General features: G+C 43.4%; 1 long non-coding RNA gene across 1 annotated transcript; it reads right to left on the reverse strand.

Moving 5' to 3' along the window:
• Nucleotides 1–3,601: 3,601 nt before the first annotated feature.
• On the reverse strand, nt 3,602–13,053 carry Gm12514. The gene is made up of 3 exons (XR_881288.2): nt 12,973–13,053; nt 10,002–10,072; nt 3,602–5,570 (listed from the first exon to the last, which is right to left on the reverse strand). It is a non-coding gene; the product is annotated as a predicted gene 12514 (long non-coding RNA).
• Between the last annotated feature and the right edge of the window lie 550 nt (nt 13,054–13,603).

The following is a 13,603-nucleotide window of genomic DNA, read 5'->3' on the forward strand; positions in this document are numbered from 1 at the left end:
GGTGCATACTAATTTCTCTGCCTCCGATGTTCCAGAACATTTTTCTTATCTTTAAGACTTAGCTCACTGGGTCAGGGTGGCACACACCTGTGATCCATGCCCTTGGGAAGCAGGAACGTTGCAGTAACTTCAAGTGCAGCCTGGTCTACATAGTGAGGTCCAGGCCAGCCAGTGATACAACCAAAGATCTTATCTTAAAACAAAACAAAACAAAACAAACAAACAAACAAAAATAAAAACAAACCAGGGAAATGGCTCAGTTGGTAGAGAAATTGCTTGTGTAAGCATAAGGATCCGAGGCCGGGTGTGGTGGTGCACGCCTTTAATCCCAGCACTTGGGAGACAGAGGCAGGCGGATTTCTGAGTTCGAGGCCAGCCTGGTCTACAAAGTGAGTTCCAGACAGCCAGGGCTACACAGAGAAACCCTGTCTCGAAAAACAACAACAACAACCAAGCATAAGGACCCGAGTTCAGTCACCAGCACCCATGTAGCAGCTGGCCATGGTGTCATGAGTGGAACCTCATAGCTAGGGAGGCACAGCAAGGAGGAGCCCTGAGATTTGATGGCCAACCAATCTAGCCAGATCCGTGAGCTTCAGGCCAATACAACAAGGTGAGAGCCGGAGAGGTGGTGCCGTGGTTAAAAGCTCTTTTGTTCTGGGTTTGAATCCCACCACCTCCGTGCAGCTTAGAACCACCCATAACTCCCATTTCAGAGTATTCAGTGCCCTCTTCTGACCTCTGTGGGTACTAGGGATGCATGTGGTACACGGACAAACATGCAGGCAAAACACTCATTTACATAAAATAAAAAAAATCTTTTAAGAAATGTGCAAAAGTTAAAACAACATAAAAAGTGATTGAAGAAAACATGTGGCACCAACTTCTGGCCTCCACATTCGTGAGCACACACACAGACACACACGTACACCTGCTCACACTTGTGCACACATGCATACAGACACATACACATGAAAACAAAGACTTACCTCAACTATTTCTGCCTTTGGGTTCCAGGCTACTACTATCACAGCAGACATTAGTGTGTATGCAATTCATTGAGTCACATGACTACTGCCCAATTCACTGGTGATCTTTTCGGGAAGAGAGACCTTGCCTTACCATGTAAATACAGATACCAATGTGGCTGCGGCAGTTGACACAGCTTAGTGCCTGGCACGAAAATATGCACTCAATGAAAACTCATTGCATTGAGATGATCTAAAACAGAGGTTCTCAACCCGGCTAGAAATGAGGATTACGTGCAGGGTTGAAAGGTGTGCATGCTGATGACAAGGCCCTTATCCTAGAGCAAAGTAAATAGGACCTTTGGATCTGAGATGTCTGAATTCAGCCCGTGTTTGAGTCACCCTAAGGGCTCATTAAAGCACCAATGGCTAAGCTTACTCCAGAGTTTCTGCCCGTTGCTTTTATGGTTTGAATCTGAAATGTGCCCCACAAGTTCCTGCTTGGACACTTGGTCCCTAGCCATTGTGGCAACTTGGAAGTGGGGCCTTTCTGGAGGAAGGAGGCCCTACAGGGTATATTTTCCTTGACGAGTTCCTGGCTTACTGTCTGCTTCCTGGTTTTGTGATATGCACAGTTGCTCTTTGCCACAGGCTCCTGTAACCATGGGGTACTGCTCCAGACATAGACTGAGTAACTACGAGCTGAATCCTATGAAACCCTGAGCCAAAAGAAAGAATTCCTTCCCTAAGGAGTTTGGGTCAGGGATTTGGTAACAGCTTTGTGAAAGTGAAGTGGGCGTTAGAAATGTGGATGCTCTCTCTCTGGGGACCACGCTTTCAGAAACACTGTGCAGAAAATGGCTTTCTTCTTCACCACCATCAGTCGGCTTCTGTCAGATGAATCTCTTTTATATACCCTGTACTGGGCAACGATGCAGGGCTCCTTGTTTGCCCTAAGCCAAAATCAGAGAAGCCCCTCTTCGTCTAAGATGCATAGGAAGCACGTGGCTTGTTACACTGCCAGCATGGAGCCAGGGCCCAAGGTGATCCCAAGCTTCTATATTTCGTACAAGTTCCTATGCAGTGCCAGCGCTCTGCAGCAGGAGTTGGCAAACTTCCTCCGTGTAGGACCAGATAGTAAACCTTTAGGCATCACAGGTCATGAAATCTCTGCTGTGACTACGCAACTCTGATCTTATAGCCCAACCGCAGCCCTACTCAATGCAGTCATGGCTGTGCGCCAATAAAACTTTGTTTACAAAAGCAGGTTGAAAAGGTGGGAATTTCCCAAATGGGTAATAGTTGGCTAATTCTGATTATAGAGATTTGAGGGAACAAAACCGTGTGCCTTTGCTGTGCTAAAGCGAGGTGCAGGAGGTCAAAGAGAAGGGACGGAAGAGCTGGTTTTGCAGCTTCAAATTAATTTAAGCTCTGAGCAGAGGAGGGAGAGGAGGGAGGATCTCGTGGGCAGAGGCACAGACTGAGCAAAGGTAAAGAGGAAAGACGGAGAACATGGTGGAAATAATGAACAGACCAGAATGTGGGCAATTAGACTGCATTAGCTTCAAAGTGACCCACTTAACTCTCAAGTCCTGATCCCCTCCCCACACCAGAACTTGAAGTCTGCTTTAGAACATTTACCAGGGCAGGCTGTCCTGGGAAATAAAAGATCAGGCAGGAGTCAAGCAGCGTATGAGGTGGGAAGATAGATCCCTGACTCTTGAGTTTCCTTACCATTGTTGAATTCCAGGTTCCCGCTGTAGAAGCAGGAGCAATGGGAAGTCCTGAGATCTGAGAGTTATTAGCATGTGTTCAGCATTGTCCTGGCACCTTATTACATTGTCACACTTAATCCTACCAACGCTGTGCAGTATGTGTAACAGCCCCATGTTAGAGGAGCCCAAAGGTGATGGGTACGGTTATATATATATAACCGTATATATATATGAGAAGTGATGACCCCATAAAGACAAGAAGCATTCTGCTACCAGAAGAAGAACACAGTTCAGTCGTTTCCATTGTCTGGCATAGATCCATATAATTTTTCTTAAGACTCCCACTAAATATAGCGAAAACATCCAACACTAAGAGCACACTTAGATATATTCTAGAGGGGAGAACAGATGAAATGGATGACCTTTGTTAAACATTCAATACATGCCAGTCACTATAATTGTTCTACTTGAATTGACTTATGCAATCCTATAAGAATGTGATGAATTAGGAGTTGCTATTTATTTATTTATTTATTTATTTATTTATTTATTTATTTATTTATTTATTGTTTTTTTTGAGACAGGGTTTCTCTGTGTAGCCCTGGCTGTCTTGGAATTCACTCTGTAGACCAGGCTGGCCTCGAACTCAGTCTGCCTGCCTCTGCCGCCCAAGTGCTGGAATTAAAGGTGTGTGCTATCACTGCCCAGCTTTCTTTCTTTCTTTCTTTCTTTCTTTCTTTCTTTCTTTCTTTCTTTCTTTCTTTCCTTCCTTCCTTCTTTCTTTCTTTCTTTCTTTCTTTCTTTCTTTCTTTCTTTCTTTCTTTCTTTCTTTCTTTCCTTCCTTCTTTCTTTCTTTCTTTCTTTCTTTCTTTCTTTCTTTCTTTCTTTCTTTCTTTCTTTCTTTCTTTCTTTCCTTTCCTTTCTTTGGAGGAATTGCTATTTTTGATTCCTATTTCCAATCTCCATGTTTTATGTGTAAAGAAACTGAGGCACAGTGAAAAGGTATAAGTTGGCCAAAGTCACTCAGCTACCGAGTAGATGGTAGATCAGTAATAAGACTCCACAGCCAGCCACGGCTCTTAATTCCCGCATCACATCAGTTTCTTCTACTTCAAGAATTGGGTTTTCTGTGGTTAAACTTCTGATATGGATAGTTCTAGTTCTTGCTTGTGGAAACTTATGGCTGAATAACCTTTTTCTCACTTCTTCCCCAACACATATGCTACACAATGGTAGAGAGAGAGAAAAAAAATGCAATTAAAGCTCCCTCTTGGAAAAAGAAGACAGGAAAGCAGAACATATACCGCCAGGAACACAGTGCAGAGGACAGAGCCAACCAATACACCTCAACTCTGAGGGCCTGAGTGGCCAGCCTGGCTTTCCCTGGGTCTGTTGATCAGCAGGAACTCTCCTTTCTGGACTCCATGACCAGCATTAAGAGACACAATGGTTAACTTGCCTTCTTAGGGCCTCTCACTTTCTAGTAATGAATTCACCAGCCTGTGACTATCCCAGTGGTTGACTACCCATGTTGTAAATTGTTCCAGTTTGCTTTTTGTTATTGTTGCTATGTTTTTTAGTCAAAAAACATTTTGACCAAAGCAATCTGGGGAAGAAAGGGTTTATTTCAGTTTTCACTTCACAGTCCATCACTGAGGGAAATCAGGGCAGGAACTCAAGGCAGGAAGCTGGGAAGAATGTAGAGAAACACTTCTTTTTGGCTCCCTCCATGGATTTCTGAATGTTATCTTCTTATATAACTTCGGCCCATGATTCTAGGGATGATGCTGCCCGCAGTGGGATATCCTCTGACTCCCACATCAGTCAGTAATCAAGACCATTCTTGGCCACAGACAAAACTAACTTGATCATACAATTCAGTCAAGGGTCTCTCTTCCCAGTAGTTCTAGATTGTATTGAGTTGGCAATAAAACAAATCAATACATACATCATGGTTTTCTTGAATCCTACTGAGATGTTGGTTGATAAATGTTGAGTCAAATCCACACTGAGGGTGGCTGGCCATTGGATCTACACCATTGTCTGACATTGTCTTCTCCTTGGCAACAGGACATCTTTATTCTATTTTCTAAGTTCACCATGTAATAGGATGAAGAGGTAAGATGAAAGCTTCCTGTTTTCTCTTACACCCCTGAGAATAGCTTTTAATTTTATAAAAGAGAGTGCGTTTGGAAGGTGATGATGAGAAATATGCTTCTGGGTTCCAAGTTTTTCTCCTTCTACTTGTTAACTTTCTTTAAACCTCACTTATGTCGAGTGTAACTTGGTGTAGAGAATTGGGCTTGTCATGTGGTTCTTCTCAGTAAACCAGGACTGCTGGCTAATACAAGATGGACTTTTCTGAGAAAAGCTCTTTGATTTCCATTTAGCTCATTGCTGTCTCATAGCACATCAACAATGGCCATAAGAAATGAACAATGGCCATAAGAAATGAACAGTCTTCTCTAGCATTATTGTCTTCCTTCTCCAGGACATGGCTTGAGCCTGAAGACACTGTAGCAATATCAGTCATCTTAGACTTAAGTGTTTTCTGACTTCTCGACCACTAAGAAGAGGAATTCTTTGTTCTGCATAGCCCCTGTGCTTCATCTGGCACTACATTTACAGATGTTATTTACAAAACCTTACTCCTATAAGATAAAGTTATCATTATTTAGGACTCAATTGCAAATGAAATATATCTACTTTCAAGTAGCTGAAGAGGGAAGGGAATGTACTGGTTTGTCTGAATGGGAAATCCAGGCCTCTGATGTTATCACTTGTCGCTCTTTCTAGACCTAAAATTGTGCCGTCCATGCATTCTTGTTCTCAAAGTTCAGCTCTGTCTTCCTTTGTATTGGTTTCATTCTCTGATGGAAAGCTCCCTCTGGAAGAAAGCATCAATTTATTCCTATTATTTCCAAAACAATTCTTATAACTACATGCATCTGTCCACCTTATACCGTGTGACATACCCGCATCAGTCACGATGGACACAGAAGATGCAATACAGTGGGCGTCCATGTACCCAAATTTAAAGTCAAGAAGTGGACCTCCACCCCCACCCCCACACACTGAACACATGATATAAGGGTGAAAGGTATTTTCCTAAGTGGGGGTAAAAAAAGTATTTTTGCCAGCAGAACTGGTATTTCATGGACAGATAATTACAAGCCCACTTTGGGGAACATGAATATGTTGGCTATTGTGTCCTCAGAGTGTAGTATAATGTCTGATGGGTATGCTCTGTCAACTGTTGCTGAGTGGACAGGCAGAATTCAGAGATTATGTGTATATTCTAATTACTCTGGGAAGAAGCCTGTTGAAGATGAGCTCTTTAGACTTCCATGAGTTCAAGAGTACAGTCTGATCTTATTGACTTCTGGATTTTCTTAGTTGGAATATTTAATCATTCTCCTCTGGGGAGCCATCTTCCCAATGTCATCACCAGAAGGAACACTAGCAACTTTCACACCTCTCCAACTTAAAAGATAACAGAGAAGTCTTAGAACAGAAGAAGTCTCTAACATGGCACACTCATTTTTTTTTCTGAATTATTCATTTTATAAACATTTATGGAGTGTCTATCACATAGCAGACACAGTGCTTGGTACCAGGACAGAGAGATAGAAAGTCTCAGTCTCTTTAAGAAACTCAAGCCTAGGAAAGATACTAATAAATGCCTATTTGTTTATTTTGATTATTTTGAGACAATAGAGCTCTGGCTATCCTGGAAGAACTCACTATGTAGGCCAGACTGGCCTTGAACTCACAGAGATCTGCCTGCTTCTACCTCCTGAGTGCTGGGATTAAAGGTGTGTGCCACCACAGCCAGCTCAATAAACGACTTTGAGAAAATGATTCCATGCTTTGGTATATGATCTGGGTTTGAAATATGGCTTTGTCAATTAATTGCCAACAAAACACTGAGTTAGCCTCTTCAAGCTTTAAATTTTCATTAGCAGTAAAATTAGTCATAATAAGATCACTATCTTCTTAGAGGTTTGGTGTGGATTAAATAATAAGAGATGAACCTTACATAGCTAGGTCTTTGTATAAAGAGTCTTACTGTTTGAGGGCATGAAGGATAAGAGGAAAGAACAATAAATCCAGCCTGTAGATGACAAAGAGTTTACACAAGGCTTGAGATGTGCACTTATTCTTAAAGATCTTCACCAGGTGGAGGAGGGCAAAGGTGAGGATGAGCCTTCTGACAGAAGGAGTAGTTTACTCAAAGCATTGAAAGCTGGAGACAAGCTGGTGGGTTTAGAGAGCAGTAACTACAACCATATGCCTGGTGTACAGGTGGGATGGTGGTGAGAGCAGAAAGGTGGAAAGTGACAACATTCACAGGAACATGGAAGATTTGGGATTCGGTCTATTGGAAAAAGAGGGCACCTGGAAATCTCAGCCCAATAGCCATGCATCATTGGCCTCCCAGGTGAGTATCAAATGGCCATTATCTCTCCTGTGCACACTAAGATGGTGTTTTCTGTATGGACTAAGGTCCATTTAGAGTTCCTTCCAGATGCTCACAGTAATATTATTCAAGGTTTGCTTTGAATAGGGCAGGGTTGTGAGTCAGAGATTTAATGCAATAATATCCACAGATCATGTTGATCTCTTGGTGGTGATGTGCAGTCGCTCCTTCTCATTGACTCTGCAGGATCTGGGGACATACTGTTTCTACTCGGAGGTACCAGACTGCTGGAGTGCTGGGCAGAATGCAGATGGATAGCAAAGAAAGACTTGCTTCTTAAGTAATTCCACATATTAGTATCACAAGGATAATCTCTCACAATCAGCAGACAGATATCCTTATTTGACAGTAGGAGATGCCAACTGCTTAGGCCTATGTGACCCCTTTCCTTAGGTGCTCCCCCATCCTCATGCCCACACTCTATGCACTCCTGCATGTCTGTGTCATATGCTGAGCCTCTCTCTCATCAAATAAAAGCCCAAGACTCTAGAGTTTCCCCTCTCTCTCTCTCTCTCTCTCTCTCTGTATGTATGTATACCAATTCTGCTTGCATGTATATATGTGTGTGTGTGTGTGTGTGTGTGTGAATACGAATATATATATCCAGATCCCCTTGAACTGGAGTTACAGGTAGTTATAACTGCCATGTGTGTGCTGGGAATTGAACCCCAGTTCTTTAAAAGAGAAGCTAGTGCTTTTAACTGCTGAACCATCTCTCCATCCCTTGAACCTTTCTCTTTAACCCATCTCACGTCCCAATTCCCAACCTAGTACAGATTGTTAGCCATGGTAGAGCAAAAGATATCTCAAATTCCAAATTCCCAGACTGCTGCTTCCTAATGATACAGGTTCACTATGAATACACCCAATCTATCATTCAATCATTGAAGGCAAGATGAAGATGATGGACAGGTGAGGTAAGGATGGTGGACCATCATCAAATGTGAGGTGATGGACAATCAATCATTGAAGGCTAGAGGTGAAGATGGTAGACAATCATCAAAGGGACGATAAGGACGGTGGACAGGCAAGGGGAAGATGGCAGAGTATCAATCATCAAAGATGAAGTGAGGATGGCTAAATGCCAGCTTACTTCCAGAGAGGCTACTTGAGGGAACCTCACAAGTTGTCGCAAGTAGGAGCCAGGCCTGAGGGCTGAGAGGCCAATTCCACATGCTTAGGGTTCTAGGTACACACAGCAATTGAAGAGACCATCTGGAGAGAGGAGCTTAAGAATATAATAGAGAGCTGGTTGATCCTAGCATATATCAAGTCTTTGAGGAAGTTGAGAGACATGTGCGCGGTGATATCTGTGAATAAAGCACACACACACACATCCTCTAAGATGAAAGAGAAGTGCTACAAGGTTGGTAAGAGACATTGGGGGGAGCTTGAAAAGTGTGTGGAGAGAGGCAGTTGGAGGGGATTCTGAGCAGGAGGCTAGGGGAGATCCCGGTCCCACTTGTGTGGTCCTGAGGTAGAAAGTATGAGAGGTGAACAGCTTTAAGTTGAGCAAATCATTGTCTCACAGGGTACTGGAACAGTGCACCCTAAAGTACAAACAACAGAATGAGCCATGGAAAGTCACATCTTATAGTCACAGTGGCTGGGAAATTCAAGATCAGAATTCCAGTGAGTGAAAAGGTCAGTTTAGGAACTTTGGGAAGGTCAAGAAACACTTGCCTCTCCCGGAAGGGAGAGGCTAATTAACATTTTTCAGACCACAGGGGGGAAACAACCTGCGGGCGGGGACACATTCCACAGGACTGACTGTTGCGCACCTTCAGACAAAGGAAGTCCTTGTCACCTCATTCCTTAAAGACCAATCAGTTGAAAGGTTGCACTGTCATATTTGCCTAGTTGCTGATGCTCTATTCTGCCCCTGAAAACCATATAAAAACTTACCCAAATGGGTGCTGGGGGTCACTGCCTCTCCTTCGGGTCTGAGATGACCCCAGTGCACTGGAACAATAAATTTCTCTTGCTTTTTGCATCGATCCTGGCTCCATGTGGTTCACTCAGGGCGACCCTGGTAAGCTTAGGCTCCCCGGAGTCTTACATGAGTTCTGCAAGCCCCTCTTCTAGGTTGCAGAGTACAGCTGTTTGCCCACTTCCTATAAGGGCACACATCCCATTCCTACGGGCTCCACCTAATTAATCCCTTCACTCAGGCCTCAACTCCAGATAAGATTATAGTTTCACCGTATGAGGGAAGAGGGCAACAAACACTATAGCTGGAAGATAGAGTGGGACAGGAGGGGTCCTAGGGTATGATGCTGGAGAAGGGGGCAAGTCAGGAGACTAGTTGAGCAGAAGCAGCAACTCACTTAACCCTCAACACCCCAGCAGAGGCCTGTCATCTTTGAAGTAGGTCACAGTCAACTTGCATGTGACAGATAGATAACCAGGTGAGGAGGCTGGTGAGCTGGGTTATTATGGTTGGTGCATTACATTGTCTGTAAGCTACATACCACTATTTAAAAATTGAAGTAAAATCCCATTAAGTCTATTGGAAAACCTGACATGTAGCCTGAAGAAATAACCATTCCCCCACAATGAGAGTTGGGTTTGATACACATTTTTTCAATTGTATTTTTCCAATTATTTCCATACAAATGTATATTCCCTCTCCCAGTCTCCTGACCTACCTTTGTTAAAGAAACACTTCTACTCTGATGTCATATACGCATATACAACATTATGTTTAAGCACATTCTTAAAGACTAAAGGTATGAAAAAATACATTTAAGAATGAAAATAGCTAATTGTGAACCTTAATGAACATTTCAACAAGGTCCAGGTTAGGAAGAACTGAGTTCCTCAGGGCTGTTGACTCACCTCAAGAGCCGAGAAAGCTTTTAGCCCAGGTGAGAAATGCCTGACACAGGAGCCAACAAAGTTCACTTCTTCTGTAAAAGGAAAGGATGGATCTACTTTAAAGGTTAAATTGCGATCTGGGAGCTATAATAGCACTGTCAAATAATTATTATTGTTATTTTTACAAATCTATTTCATTTTAAAACAAGTTGGGAAATTTCTAACTTAGTTTAAATGAGACCTCAGTTCTCCCAGGCCTGATCTGCCACCTGAGGCAGGACCGCCCGCTGGAGGAGCGCTGTGCTGAGTCATTAAGATGGCAGCTCCCACAGAGAGAAATAAAGAAGTCAGATTCTCGAAGCAGAGCCACTGAACAGTAGGGGGAGGGAGGGGAGGAGGGGAGCTAATTTTTGCAGGCAGATCCGAATGCTTCTCTTCCTAGGCACTCTTAGTCAATATTTATCTAGCTATTCACAGGATGATAACTAATCATTTGTCTCTCTCCTCGCCGCTATCTTTCTCTGCCTTTTCGTGGTGCACTGAACTTGGGCGACAGAACACCACTGTAACTTCTTCATCTTGCAAGAGGAGGTTGAATGGAAAACCTGTAGCTGAATTGACTTCAAACAGTGAAGCCCAGGCAACTGGTTGTAGGCAATGAGGCTTAAGCTCCCCAGCTCTTAGTGCTGAACATAGAGTTACGATTCATTAAGTCGGATGGAATTTTTTAGAGTGCTTTTTTATTTCTTTATTTAATTTTTAAAAATAGTATCATTTGGAGAGGCCTTTCATGGTGTCACTTGAAGGGGGGTGTCCTGGGGGTGGGGGTGGGGGAGTGGGCAGGGGGTATGAGCATATGTATGAATGTCCAGAGAATGATGCTAGGCATCCTGCCTTAATCCCTTGGGTCAGTCTCTTGCAGAACTAAAGCTAGGCTGCAATCCCAGAGATGCTCCAGTCTCTGCCCCAGCAGCACTATGGTAGAGGTGTGAGTGAAGCCCTGCTGGATTTTTATGTGTATTCAGGGATTTGAATTCAAGTCTCCATGCTTGTAAGTGCTCTGACCCACTAGACATCTCCCCAGTCTACCTGAAGGGGTGTTCATGGTGTCATTTGGAAGGGCACTGGCTGACCCAGTCCTGACTGACTACCTCCTCTGGCTCAGGATATTAAAATAGAAGAAATCACATTTACTATTTTGAAGTGTAGCGGGATGCATAGGAGATGCCATCTTTGCTATGTCTTTGTTAGCAATCTGTATCCCAGTCTTGGCTTGGTCTACATCAGCTCTTATTAACTAATGGCTCAGTTAGCATACAAAATCATGGGCTTCACTATTCATATAGATGTATACGGATGTATCAGTTTACCTTGTTCTTACTCTCTTCATCTTGCTACTCTAATTATCTCCATTACCACACCTTACTGCTTCCCCTGTCCCTGCAGAGAACCTCCCTTTGGTTTCATGCTGTGTGCATGGTGTGTGTGTGTGTGTGTGTGTGTGTGTGTGTGTGTCTGTGTGTGTTATAGACATACAGACTTTATGTCCGAGAGAAGACATGAAGAGTCATTTTTAGTACTCTAAAGAAGAAGATCTCAACCTGCATTTCATTATTAAGGAGCACTGGAGGCTTCGCTGACTCCTACCAGCCTAATCCAAATTCACATTCAAGCCTGTGGGTAAGAAACTGGAGGTCATATTCACTAGGAAACACTGGCATTTGGGTAGAGATGGGCTTGGAAACACCTAAGAAGTGAAGAGAAAGGCTGGAGAGATGGCTTGGTGACTGAGAGCACTGGCTGCTCTTCCAGAAGAGGTAGGATAGATTCCCAGAACATGCGTAATTTGTAACTTGCACAAACATTTGCTAACTCCTGTTTCAGGACATTCAGCTCCCTCTTCTGGTGTCTATGGGCACTACATGCACATTGAGAGCAGACATACATGCAGACAAATACACTTTACATTTTTAAAAAAGAGGAAGAGGAGGAAGAAGAGGAAGAAGGAGGAAGAAGAGAAATGAAGAGGGCAGAGTTGGGTAGAAGTGAAGGGGAAGTTGAAGCATGGTGCAATTCCAGTAAATTCTGGAGCAGCTCGGGGATAGGGTGATTCTTTAAAGATTTTTCAGAAAGGAAGTGCAAGCATTTGGCTTTCACAATATCACACCAACTAGTGACTAGATAAGGGCTGTCCCCATGAGAGACTACTGGGGGAGAGCCATTCTCTTCAGCTCAAGATGTTTCTGTAGTCAACAAACAGCACCCCTGTCAGTGGGGAAGCACCCCAGTTCTGAAGGGGAGCCAGGAGACATGTCAGAGCTCTGACCAGAGTTCATGTCATATCGTTTATAACTGAAGCCTCTTTGGTACTGAAACATGAATCCTCATAACATTTGTTTCTGAATCTATCATCTGCACACTACCCCACACTTACTGACGAGTCTTATAAATCATATAAGAATGCTAGACAAGAAGAACCATGATCTAACTTGAATCCCCACCCCCTTTAAAGAACAGACATCAGCATCTAACAGGAATAGCACATTCAAAGTTTTGGCAACAGTCACACAGCCAGGATGGAATCCAGGCCTCTGACTTCCAATGCCCCAGTTTGTCCCCTTACTCATGTCTGGTGTCTCCATTCCTTTCTAAAGTGACCCTAAAACCATGGAGGAAGGGAACAGTCTCTATAAGAAGTGAATGGACAAGCTGAGCAGTGGTGGCACCTGACTTAATCCCAGCACTCAGGAGATAGAAACAGGCAAATTGAGTTTCAAGCTAGCCTGTCTACAGAATGAGTTCCAGGATGGCCAGGGCTATACAAAGAAACTCTGTCTTAAAAACAAAAAACAGGACAAAAGAGAAGAAAAATGAATGGACAACAGCTCATTTAGCTAGTTAGCAGCATAACTGTAACATAGGTCTTTTGGAGAACAGAGCTCCTGCTCAGCCAACCTCAGCACAACCCCATTTCAAGTTAGCTCAGCCATACCTTTCTGAGTATCTGGACACTGCTGGACTCTGCTAGTATGACCATTTGGTAGACACTACATAAACTTTCAATGAGTTCATCACATCTAACAGGAGGAGAAAACAGAAAATAATAGATTAGCTAAATACTACTTGGTCAATAGTCTGATCAGACTAATTGTCTTAGTGTTTCCATTGCTGTGAAGAAACACCATGACCAAAGCAACTTTTATAAAAACAACATTTAATTGGGACTGTCCTACAGAGTCAGAGGTTCAGTGCATTATCATCAAAGCAGAAACATGGCAGCATCCAGGCAGGCATGGTGCAGGAGTTCCTGAGAGTTCTACATCTTCATCTGAAGGCTGCTAGGAGAAGACTGGCTTCCAGGCAGCTAGGAGGAGGGTCTCAAAGCCCACACACACAGTGACACTCTCCTCCAACAAGACCACTCCTCCTAGTAGTCCCACTCCCTGGGCCAAGCATATTCAAACCACCACAATGAACCAGTGTAGAAGGATACCAGCTCAGGCTGAGGGCCTCTCGCAAAAGGGACTGCCACAATTGTGCTATGTCAGAAACAGCAGAGGCAAACACATTTTATTTTTCCACCATGCCAGACTTCAATTTACAATTTGCAAGTCAATTTACAA

The sequence above is a fragment of the Mus musculus genome, chromosome 4, assembly GCF_000001635.26.
Source record: "Mus musculus strain C57BL/6J chromosome 4, GRCm38.p6 C57BL/6J".
NCBI classification, from domain to species: domain Eukaryota; kingdom Metazoa; phylum Chordata; class Mammalia; order Rodentia; family Muridae; genus Mus; species Mus musculus.